General features: G+C 40.8%; 1 long non-coding RNA gene across 3 annotated transcripts; it reads left to right on the top strand.

The window, feature by feature from the left end:
* The first annotated feature begins 5725 nt into the window (after window positions 1–5725).
* LOC127923580 (uncharacterized) lies at window positions 5726–11517 on the top strand. Of its 3 annotated transcripts, none has more exons than XR_008114773.1 (3): window positions 5726–6386; window positions 6577–6769; window positions 10649–10856. It is a non-coding gene; the product is annotated as an uncharacterized LOC127923580 (long non-coding RNA). The 3 variants fall into 3 exon arrangements; XR_008114774.1 differs by lacking the exon at window positions 10649–10856 and adding an exon at window positions 8513–8704; XR_008114772.1 differs by lacking the exons at window positions 6577–6769; window positions 10649–10856 and adding an exon at window positions 11233–11517.
* Window positions 11518–12380: the final 863 nt, after the last annotated feature.

Here is a 12380-nt window from a genome sequence, read left to right as displayed (position 1 = left end):
GTCAAGGACCATATCACCTCCACCCTACCTGACACCCTAGACCCACTCCAATTTGCTTACCGCCCAAATAGGTCCACAGACGATGCAATCTCAACCACACTGCACACTGCCCTAACCCACCTGGACAAGAGGAATACCTATGTGAGAATGCTGTTCATCGACTACAGCTCGGCATTCAACACCGTAGTACCCTCCAAGCTCGTCATCAAGCTCGAGACCCTGGGTCTCGACCCCGCCCTGTGCAACTGGGTACTGGACTTCCTGACGGGCCGCCCCCAGGTGGTGAGGGTAGGCAACAACATCTCCTCCCCGCTGATCCTCAACACGGGGGCCCCACAAGGGTGCGTTCTGAGCCCTCTCCTGTACTCCCTGTTCACCCACGACTGCGTGGCCACGCACACCTCCAACTCAATCATCAAGTTTGCGGACGACACAACAGTGGTAGGCTTGATTACCAACAACGACGAGACGGCCTACAGGGAGGAGGTGAGGGCCCTCGGAGTGTGGTGTCAGGAAAATAACCTCACACTCAACGTCAACAAAACTAAGGAGATGATTGTGGACTTCAGGAAACAGCAGAGGGAACACCCCCCTATCCACATCGATGGAACAGTAGTGGAGAGGGTAGCTAGTTTTAAGTTCCTCGGCATACACATCACAGACAAACTGAATTGGTCCACTCACACTGACAGCGTCGTGAAGAAGGCGCAGCAACGCCTATTCAACCTCAGGAGGCTGAAGAAATTCGGCTTGTCACCAAAAGCACTCACAAACTTCTACAGATGCACAATCGAGAGCATCCTGGCGGGCTGTATCACCGCCTGGTACGGCAACTGGTCCGCCCTCAACCGTAAGGCTCTCAGAGGGTAGTGAGGACTGCACAACGCATCACCGGGGGCAAACTACCTGCCCTCCAGGACACCTACACCACCCGTTGTTACAGGAAGGCCATAAAGATCATCAAGGACATCAACCACCCGAACCACTGCCTGTTCACCCCGCTATCATCCAGAAGGCGAGGTCAGTACAGGTGCATCAAAGCTGGGACCGAGAGACTGAAAAACAGCTTCTATCTCAAGGCCATCAGACTGTTAAACAGCCACCACTAACATTGAGTGGTTGCTGCCAACACACTGTCATTGACACTGACCCAACTCAGCCATTTTAATAATGGGAAATGATGTAAATATATCACTCGCCACTTTAAACAATGCTACCTTATATAATGTTACTTACCCTACATTATTCATCTCATATGCATATGTATATACTGTACTCTACATCATCGACTGCATCCTTATGTAATACATGTATCACTAGCCACTTTAACTATGCCACTTTGTTTACTTTGTCTACACACTCATCTCATATGTATATACTGTACTCGATACCATCTACTGTATGCTGCTCTGTACCATCACTCATTCATATATCCTTATGTACATATTGCTTATCCCCTTACACTGTGTATAAGACAGTAGTTTTGGAATTGTTAGTTAGATTACTTGTTGGTTATCACTGCATTGTCGGAACTAGAAGCACAAGCATTTCGCTACACTCGCATTAACATCTGCTAACCATGTGTATGTGACAAATACAATTTGATTTGATTTGATTTGACGTAGTGACACACAGATACACACACACACACAGAGAGTGAGTGAGTGAGTGAGTGGTGAGTGGTGGTGAGTGGTGAGTGAGTGGTGGTGAGTGAGTGAGTGAGTGAGTGAGTGAGTGAGACATACACACACACAGAATCACAGACACAGATACAGACTCAGAGAGAGAGGCACAAACACAGTCACACACACACACACAAACATACAATCACAGAGACTAACACACAGCAACACACACACACACACACACTGAGAGAGAGAGAGAGAGAGAGAGAGAGAGAGAGAGAGAGAGAGAGAGAGAGAGAGAGAGAGAGAGAGAGAGAGAGAGAGAGAGAGAGAGAGAGAGAGAGAGAGAGAGAGAGAGTCACACACAACCCACACACACAAACACAGGTCAACACACACAGCGACACATACACAAACTAACACAGTTGACCTGGCAAATTATTTCTTGACTGCTATTATACTATATGAGGTGTTGCCAGCAAGGCAAATACTAGTCCTGAAGCGCTCTCCCACCTAGCTTTATTTTCATTGTGAGCTCACAACAAAAGCACAACGGAGGTGCTTTGGGCTAATGGTAGTGGACTGTGCTGTACCAACATGGTGTAAATGGGGTTAAACTCATATTGTTCGCCTCTAAAAGTATCGATAACAGAACAAAACTCAAGTATCCCTCCAATTTATTCCTGTTAAATGCTCTTTGATTATGCTGTAAATATTTATTGTGCTCTCTCTCTCTCCATCTCTCTCTCCACTCTTTCTTTTTTCCCTTTCCCTCTCCCTCTCCCGCTCTGTCGTTTTATCTTTTTGTCCCCTCCCCTGGTGACAATCTAGATCGCGTCTATTCAAAATTGAGTCTGAGATGAAAGTGCTTACTTACTTCCATTCAAACAGCTCTGGGGTCTTTGAAATAAAAAAAAATGACAGTTTTTTTATGGAAGGGTATTGCTTTTTTGAAAATCCATAGTCCAGTCGAGCTCTAATATAATGACATCAGCGTTTTCAACTGGTGGAACTGTAGGAATAAGACTGCTGACAGTCTCGGGACTCCTGTTGCTTCACTACGATCCTTCAGCAGCCATACCTACAGGGGACTCCTGTTGCTTCACTACGATCCTTCAGCAGCCATACCTACAGGGGACACGGGGTGTTTCCTGGTGGTCAAGTCACCTGACCAGGAAACACACTTAAGGATTAGTTCTTGCCAAACAGAAAATCTACGTTCAACATCATGTTAGAGTGTGAGAGATATGGATAGATGTTTCCTGATGGTGGCACTCTTTTCATTCTGGTTATCCAATGCAAGTATCTTCCCAAAGATGGCTGATGTAGTCTGGCTGATTTTATAGTGGGGTTTCACCGTTACCTTTATGTTAGCCTTTTCATTATGCTATTGTCTGCAATGATATTAGACGGCATGCTCAGTGTGTGTGTGTGTGTGTGTGTGTGTGTGTGTGTGTGTGTGTGTGTGTGTGTGTGTGTGTGTGTGTGTGTGTGTGTGTGTGTGTGTGTGTGTGTGTCTGCGTGTGTGTCTGCGTGTGTGCATGTGTGTGTCTGCATGTCTGCGTGTCTGCGTGTGTGTGTGTGTCTGCGTGTCTGCGTGTCTGCGTGTGTGTGTGTGTCTGCGTGTGTGTGTGTGTGCATGTGTGTGTCTGCGTGTCTGCGTGTCTGCGTGTGTGTCTGCGTGTCTGTGTGTGTGTGTGTGTGTGTGTGTGTGTGTGTGTGTGTGTGTGTGTGTGTGTGTGTGTGTGTGTCTGCGTGTGTGTGTGTGTCTGCGTGTCTGCGTGTGTGTGGGTGTTTTTGTGTGTGTGTGCGTGTTTTTGTGTGTGTGTGCGTGTGTGTGTCTGCGTGTGTGTGTCTGCGTGTGTGTGTGCGTGCGTGTGTGTGTGTCTGCGTGTGTGTGTGTGTCTGCGTGTCTGCGTGTCTGCGTGTGTATCTGCGTATCTGCGTGTGTGTGTGTGTCTGCGTGTCTGCGTGTCTGCGTGTGTGTCTGCGTGTCTGCGTGTCTGCGTGTCTGCGTGTGTGTGGTGTCTGCGTGTCTGCGTGTACATGTGCGTGTTTTTGTGTGTGTGTGTGTGTGTGTGCGTGTGTCTGCATGTGTGTGTCTGCGTGTGTGTGTGCGTGTGTGTGTGTCGTGCGTGTGTGTGTGTGTGTGTGTGTGTGTGTGTGTGTGTGTGTGTGTGTGTGTGTGTGTGTGTGTGTGTGTGTGTGTGTGTGTGTGTGTGTCTGCGTGTGTGTCTGCGTGTCTGTGTGTCTGCGTGTGTGTCTGCGTGTCTGCGTGTCTGCGTGTGCGTGTTTTTGTGTGTGTCTGCGTGTGTGTGTCTGCGTGTTGTCGTGGAATATCAAATCAAAGGGAAGAGAGACTGCAGATTCTTTCAAACAACACTTACAACAGTGCATAGAAGAAAAGCTTCACCAACAGTGCCGGTTCAATGCTTTTATAGAAAAAATACATACAGCCTCTTTCTGTATACTTAGCAGTCAGTAGATAGTGTGTAAAAGGTCATTAGTTGTCTGTGCAGACTTTAAGATAGCACAAGGTTGACAGGCCTAGGGCTCAACCTTCTAACTGCATTCACAACAACAATATATACTGCTACAATATATACACTATATTGTGCTCCTTTCTGCAAGTTTCCATACGTGTGACTTTCTGTAGATAGTAAACCCATGGGATTTCACATGCTGCAGTTGCACTTAGCTGTAAGCACCAGTCTTATGACTAAGTCACATCAAGACAAGTTTGTATCGGGTTAGAAAACACCAGCACATAGCAAGAGACTATTCTTTAAGCAGCAAAACACGGGATAGCATGACTAATTATGTAATTTTCCACGACATTTCCTCCCTTTTGAGACTAAGTCTCAACCTAATAGAAAATATATACATACAGGAAAAGAAAATACTTTCTTACACTTAGTACATTACAATTGTAAGGGAATACCCCCTGTATTGGACAAAAATGAATGGCATGTCATTGGCATCGACAAACCATATACACATTGGCCAATACCACCCAATTCGGCGTTGATTCATCCAAAGTGTATTGCAAATGCCATATGGTAATTGCCAGTTGTAACACTTTAAAATTCAACAGGGGGCAAATGCGCTCCACCGGGGTTGTTCATATTGGATATGTAACCCAAATTAATGTCCAAAAGTAAAATTTTGAAAAAGTGAAATTTTTTCAAAAACTTATCACCCCTTAAAAAAGTGCTTTCTGGACCGTTTTTCGAAATTCTTTCGATTTTTTGTCAATTACACATGTGTAAGAACTGTATGAATATACTTTTGTCCAATTTTATTATCATAATTGTTTTAATTTTTTTATATGCGCATAAGGAATATGTTTTGTCCAATTCCAATATGATTTCATAGGAAGTCAAAAGTCAAAAGTCAAAAATGTCAAAATTTTGTAAAAACTTCACACACCCATAAAAAGTGCTTTCTGGACCGTTTTTCGAAATTCTTTCGATTTTTTGTCAATTACACATGTGTAAGAACTGTATGAATATACTTTTGTCCAATTTTATTATCATAATTTTTTTTTTTTTTACATGCGCATAAGGAATATGTTTTGTCCAATTCCAATATGATTTCATAGGAAGTCAAAAGTCAAAAGTCAAAAATGTCAAAATTTTGTAAAAAACTTCACACACCCTTAAAAAAGTGCTTTCTGGACCGTTTTTTGAAATTCTTTCAATTTTTTGTCAATTACACATGTGTAAGAACTGTATGAATATACTTTTGTCCAATTTTATTATCATAATTTTTTTTTTTTTTACATGCGCATAAGGAATATGTTTTGTCCAATTCCAATATGATTTCATAGGAAGTCAAAAGTCAAAAGTCAAAAATGTCAAAATTTTGTAAAAAACTTCACACACCCTTAAAAAAGTGCTTTCTGGACCGTTTTTTGAAATTCTTTCAATTTTTTTGTCAATTACACATGTGTAAGAACTGTATGAATATACTTTTGTCCAATTTTATTATCATATTTTTTTATATATTTTTTAAATTGTGCATAAGGATTTTTTTTTGTGGGCCAAATGACGTAAGAAATTTGACATGCTCAAAATCCTGCAGAAATGCAAAATTGACTGGCCTGATGAACTCGGGATGGCCGGGCAGTGATAGTTGTTCCTTTCCATCACTCGTTGTGTTGACTTCATCATGTCCATTTTGTGATGTTTTTTCACTATATAATCATATTGCAAGTGCACGTGCATTTGCAATATGTTTCAATGTGCATTTACCATATGAAATTTGACCTTGCTCAAAAATGCAAAATTGACTGGTCTGATGAACACAGGATGGCCGAGCAGTGATAGTTGTACATTTCCATCACTCGTTGTGTTGATTTCATCATCTCCGTTAGGTGATGTTTTTACACTATAGAATCATATTGCAAATGCACGTGCATTGTTGTGCAACTGGTAACCCAAAAATTAAAATATGGTTGTAAATGCATTTACCGGGACTCCTATTATCCATGCCCGCTATGGGAGTACCCTACTACGGCCCTCTATCTATGGGGGCAGTCCTGAGTGCTTTATGGACTGTTTAAAATATTCTGATGGATACGCATGTTGTGCAACTGGTGATTGAAAATAGGCACCTGGTAACCCAAAAATGAAAATATGGTTGTGAATGCATTTACCGGTCATTCTGATATTAATGCCCGCTATGGGAACACAGGATGGCCGGGCAGTGATAGTTGTACATTTCCATCACTCGTTGTGTTGATTTCATCATGTCCATTAGGTGATGTTTTTACACTATAGAATCATATTGCAAGTGCACGCATTTGCAATATGTTTCAATGTGCATTTACCATATGAAATTTGAAATGCTCAAAAATGCAAAATTGACTGGTCTGATGGACACAGGATGGCCGAGCAGTGATAGTTGTACATTTCCATCACTGTTGTGTTGATTTCATCATGTCCATTAGGTGATGTTTTTACACTATAGAATCATATTGCAAGTGCGCGCGCATTTGCAATATGTTTCAATGTGCATTTACCATATGAAATTTGAAATGCTCAAAAATGCTAAATTGACTGGTCTGATGGACACAGGATGGCCGAGCAGTGATAGTTGTACATTTCCATCACTCGTTGTGTTGATTTCATCATGTCCATTAGGTGATGTTTTTACACTATAGAATCATATTGCAAGTGCGCGCATTTGCAATATGTTTCAATGTGCATTTACCATATGAAATTTGACATGCTCAAAAATGCAAAATTGACTGGTCTGATGAACACAGGATGGCTGAGCAGTGATAGTTGTACATTTCCATCACCTGTTGTGTTGATTTCATCATGTCCATTTGTTTATGTTTTCTCACTTTTGCAAAGTCACTGTGCATTTGCAATATGGTTCAATGGGCAGGTACCATCACGAATTTGTCATGCTATAAAAATCCTGCAGGAATGTGAAATTGACTGGTCTGATGAACACAGGATGGCCGAGCAGTGATAGTTGTACATTTCCATCACTTGTTGTGTTGATTTCATCATGTCCATTAGGTGATGTTTTTTCACTATAGAATCATATTGCAAATGCACGTGCATTGTTGTGCAACTGGTAACCCAAAAATTAAAATATGGTTGTAAATGCATTTACCGACTGGCTCTATTATCCATGCCCGCTATGGGAGTACCCTACTACGGCCCTCTATCTATGGGGGCAGTCCTGAGTGCTTTATGGACTGTTTAAAATATTCTGATGGATACGCATGTTGTGCAACTGGTGATTGAAAATAGGCACCTGGTAACCCAAAAATGAAAATATGGTTGTGAATGCATTTACCGGTCATTCTGATATTAATGCCCGCTATGGGAACACAGGATGGCCGAGCAGTGATAGTTGTACATTTCCATCACTCGTTGTGTTGATTTCATCATGTCCATTAGGTGATGTTTTTTACACTATAGAATCATATTGCAAGTGCGCGCGCATTTGCAATATGTTTCAATGTGCATTTACCATATGAAATTTGAAATGCTCAAAAATGCAAAATTGACTGGTCTGATGGACACAGGATGGCCGAGCAGTGATAGTTGTACATTTCCATCACTCGTTGTGTTGATTTCATCATGTCCATTAGGTGATGTTTTTACACTATAGAATCATATTGCAAGTGCGCGCGCATTTGCAATATGTTTCAATGTGCATTTACCATATGAAATTTGAAATGCTCAAAAATGCTAAATTGACTGGTCTGATGGACACAGGATGGCCGAGCAGTGATAGTTGTACATTTCCATCACTCGTTGTGTTGATTTCATCATGTCCATTAGGTGATGTTTTTACACTATAGAATCATATTGCAAGTGCGCGCGCATTTGCAATATGTTTCAATGTGCATTTACCATATGAAATTTGACATGCTCAAAAATGCAAAATTGACTGGTCTGATGGACACAGGATGGCCGAGCAGTGATAGTTGTACATTTCCATCACTCGTTGTGTTGATTTCATCATGTCCATTAGGTGATGTTTTTTCACTATAGAATCATATTGCAAGTGCGCGCGCATTTGCAATATGTTTCAATGTGCATTTACCATATGAAATTTGACATGCTCAAAAATGCAAAATTGACTGGTCTGATGAACACAGGATGGCTGAGCAGTGATAGTTGTACATTTCCATCACCTGTTGTGTTGATTTCATCATGTCCATTTGTTTATGTTTTCTCACTTTTGCAAAGTCACTGTGCATTTGCAATATGGTTCAATGGGCAGGTACCATCACGAATTTGTCATGCTATAAAAATCCTGCAGGAATGCAAAATTGACTGGTCTGATGAACACAGGATGGCCGAGCAGTGATAGTTGTACATTTCCATCACTTGTTGTGTTGATTTCATCATGTCCATTAGGTGATGTTTTTTCACTATAGAATCATATTGCAAATGCACGTGCATTGTTGTGCAACTGGTAACCCAAAAATAAAAATATGGTTGTAAATGCATTTACCGGTCATTCTGATATTAATGCTCGCTATGGGAACACAGGATGGCCGGGCAGTGATAGTTGTACATTTCCATCACTCGTTGTGTTGATTTCATCATGTCCATTAGGTGATGTTTTTACACTATAGAATCATATTGCAAGTGCGCGCGCATTTGCAATATGTTTCAATGTGCATTTACCATATGAAATTTGACATGCTCAAAAATGCAAAATTGACTGGTCTGATGGACACAGGATGGCCGAGCAGTGATAGTTGTACATTTCCATCACTCGTTGTGTTGATTTCATCATGTCCATTAGGTGATGTTTTTACACTATAGAATCATATTGCAAGTGCGCGCATTTGCAATATGTTTCAATGTGCATTTACCATATGAAATTTGACATGCTCAAAAATGCAAAATTGACTGGTCTGATGGACACAGGATGGCCGAGCAGTGATAGTTGTACATTTCCATCACTCGTTGTGTTGATTTCATCATGTCCATTAGGTGATGTTTTTTTACACTATAGAATCATATTGCAAGTGCACTGTGCATTTGCAATATGTTTCAATGTGCATTTACCATATGAAATTTGACATGCTCAAAAATGCAAAATTGACTGGTCTGATGGACACAGGATGGCCGAGCAGTGATAGTTGTACATTTCCATCACTCGTTGTGTTGATTTCATCATGTCCATTAGGTGATGTTTTTCACTATAGAATCATATTGCAAATGCACGTGCATTGTTGTGCAACTGGTAACCCAAAAATTAAAATATGGTTGTAAATGCATTTACCGGGACTCCTATTATCCATGCCCGCTATGGGAGTACCCTACTACGGCCCTCTATCTATGGGGGCAGTCCTGAGTGCTTTATGGACTGTTTAAAATATTCTGATGGATACGCATGTTGTGCAACTGGTGATTGAAAATAGGCACCTGGTAACCCAAAAATGAAAATATGGTTGTGAATGCATTTACCGGTCATTCTGATATTAATGCCCGCTATGGGAACACAGGATGGCCGAGCAGTGATAGTTGTACATTTCCATCACTCGTTGTGTTGATTTCATCATGTCCATTAGGTGATGTTTTTACACTATAGAATCATATTGCAAGTGCGCGCATTTGCAATATGTTTCAATGTGCATTTACCATATGAAATTTGAAATGCTCAAAAATGCAAAATTGACTGGTCTGATGGACACAGGATGGCCGAGCAGTGATAGTTGTACATTTCCATCACTCGTTGTGTTGATTTCATCATGTCCATTAGGTGATGTTTTTACACTATAGAATCATATTGCAAGTGCGCGCGCATTTGCATATGTTTCAATGTGCATTTACCATATGAAATTTGAAATGCTCAAAAATGCTAAATTGACTGGTCTGATGGAACACAGGATGGCCGAGCAGTGATAGTTGTACATTTCCATCACTCGTTGTGTTGATTTCATCATGTCCATTAGGTGATGTTTTTACACTATAGAATCATATTGCAAGTGCGCATTTGCAATATGTTTCAATGTGCATTTACCATATGAAATTTGACATGCTCAAAAATGCAAAATTGACTGGTCTGATGGACACAGGATGGCCGAGCAGTGATAGTTGTACATTTCCATCACTCGTTGTGTTGATTTCATCATGTCCATTAGGTGATGTTTTTTCACTATAGAATCATATTGCAAGTGCGCGCGCATTTGCAATATGTTTCAATGTGCATTTACCATAAAAATTTGACATGCTCAAAAATGCAAAATTGACTGGTCTGATGAACACAGGATGGCTGAGCAGTGATAGTTGTACATTTCCATCACTCGTTGTGTTGATTTCATCATGTCCATTTGTTTATGTTTTTACACTATCACTTTTTTTGCAAAGTCACTGTGCATTTGCAATATGGTTCAATGGGCAGGTACCATCATGAATTTGTCATGCTATAAAAATCCTGCAGGAATGTGAAATTGACTGGTCTGATGAACACAGGATGGCCGAGCAGTGATAGTTGTACATTTCCATCACTCGTTGTGTTGATTTCATCATGTCCATTAGGTGATGTTTTTTCACTATAGAATCATATTGCAAATGCACGTGCATTGTTGTGCAACTGGTAACCCAAAAATAAAAATATGGTTGTAAATGCATTTACCGGTCATTCTGATATTAATGCTCGCTATGGGAACACAGGATGGCCGGGCAGTGATAGTTGTACATTTCCATCACTCGTTGTGTTGATTTCATCATGTCCATTAGGTGATGTTTTTACACTATAGAATCATATTGCAAGTGCGCGCATTTGCAATATGTTTCAATGTGCATTTACCATATGAAATTTGACATGCTCAAAAATGCAAAATTGACTGGTCTGATGGACACAGGATGGCCGAGCAGTGATAGTTGTACATTTCCATCACTGTTGTGTTGATTTCATCATGTCCATTAGGTGATGTTTTTACACTATAGAATCATATTGCAAGTGCGCGCGCATTTGCAATATGTTTCAATGTGCATTTACCATATGAAATTTGACATGCTCAAAAATGCAAAATTGACTGGTCTGATGGACACAGGATGGCCGAGCAGTGATAGTTGTACATTTCCATCACTCGTTGTGTTGATTTCATCATGTCCATTAGGTGATGTTTTTACACTATAGAATCATATTGCAAGTGCGCGCGCATTTGCAATATGTTTCAATGTGCATTTACCATATGAAATTTGACATGCTCAAAAATGCAAAATTGACTGGTCTGATGGACACAGGATGGCCGAGCAGTGATAGTTGTACATTTCCATCACTCGTTGTGTTGATTTCATCATGTCCATTAGGTGATGTTTTTTCACTATAGAATCATATTGCAAATGCACGTGCATTGTTGTGCAACTGGTAACCCAAAAATTAAAATATGGTTGTAAATGCATTTACCGGGACTCCTATTATCCATGCCCGCTATGGGAGTACCCTACTACGGCCCTCTATCTATGGGGGCAGTCCTGAGTGCTTTATGGACTGTTTAAAATATTCTGATGGATACGCATGTTGTGCAACTGGTGATTGAAAATAGGCACCTGGTAACCCAAAAATGAAAATATGGTTGTGAATGCATTTACCGGTCATTCTGATATTAATGCCCGCTATGGGAACACAGGATGGCCGAGCAGTGATAGTTGTACATTTCCATCACTCGTTGTGTTGATTTCATCATGTCCATTAGGTGATGTTTTTACACTATAGAATCATATTGCAAATGTGCGTAACGCATTTGCAATATGTTTCAATGTGCATTTACCATATGAAATTTGAAATGCTCAAAATGCAAAATTGACTGGTCTGATGGACACAGGATGGCCGAGCAGTGATAGTTGTACATTTCCATCACTCGTTGTGTTGATTTCATCATGTCCATTAGGTGATGTTTTACACTATAGAATCATATTGCAAGTGCGCGCATTTTGCAATATGTTTCAATGTGCATTTACCATATGAAATTTGAAATGCTCAAAATGCTAAATTGACTGGTCTGATGGACACAGGATGGCCGAGCAGTGATAGTTGTACATTTCCATCACTCGTTGTGTTGATTTCATCATGTCCATTAGGTGATGTTTTTACACTATAGAATCATATTGCAAGTGCGCGCGCATTTGCAATATGTTTCAATGTGCATTTACCATATGAAATTTGACATGCTCAAAAATGCAAAATTGACTGGTCTGATGGACACAGGATGGCCGAGCAGTGATAGTTGTACATTTCCATCACTCGTTGTGTTGATTTCATCAT

This window comes from Oncorhynchus keta, unplaced genomic scaffold (assembly GCF_023373465.1).
Source record: "Oncorhynchus keta strain PuntledgeMale-10-30-2019 unplaced genomic scaffold, Oket_V2 Un_contig_3010_pilon_pilon, whole genome shotgun sequence".
In the NCBI taxonomy this organism is placed as follows: domain Eukaryota; kingdom Metazoa; phylum Chordata; class Actinopteri; order Salmoniformes; family Salmonidae; genus Oncorhynchus; species Oncorhynchus keta.
The sequence above is the reverse complement of the archived record's forward strand: the minus strand, read 5'-3'. Positions and strand labels throughout refer to the sequence as shown.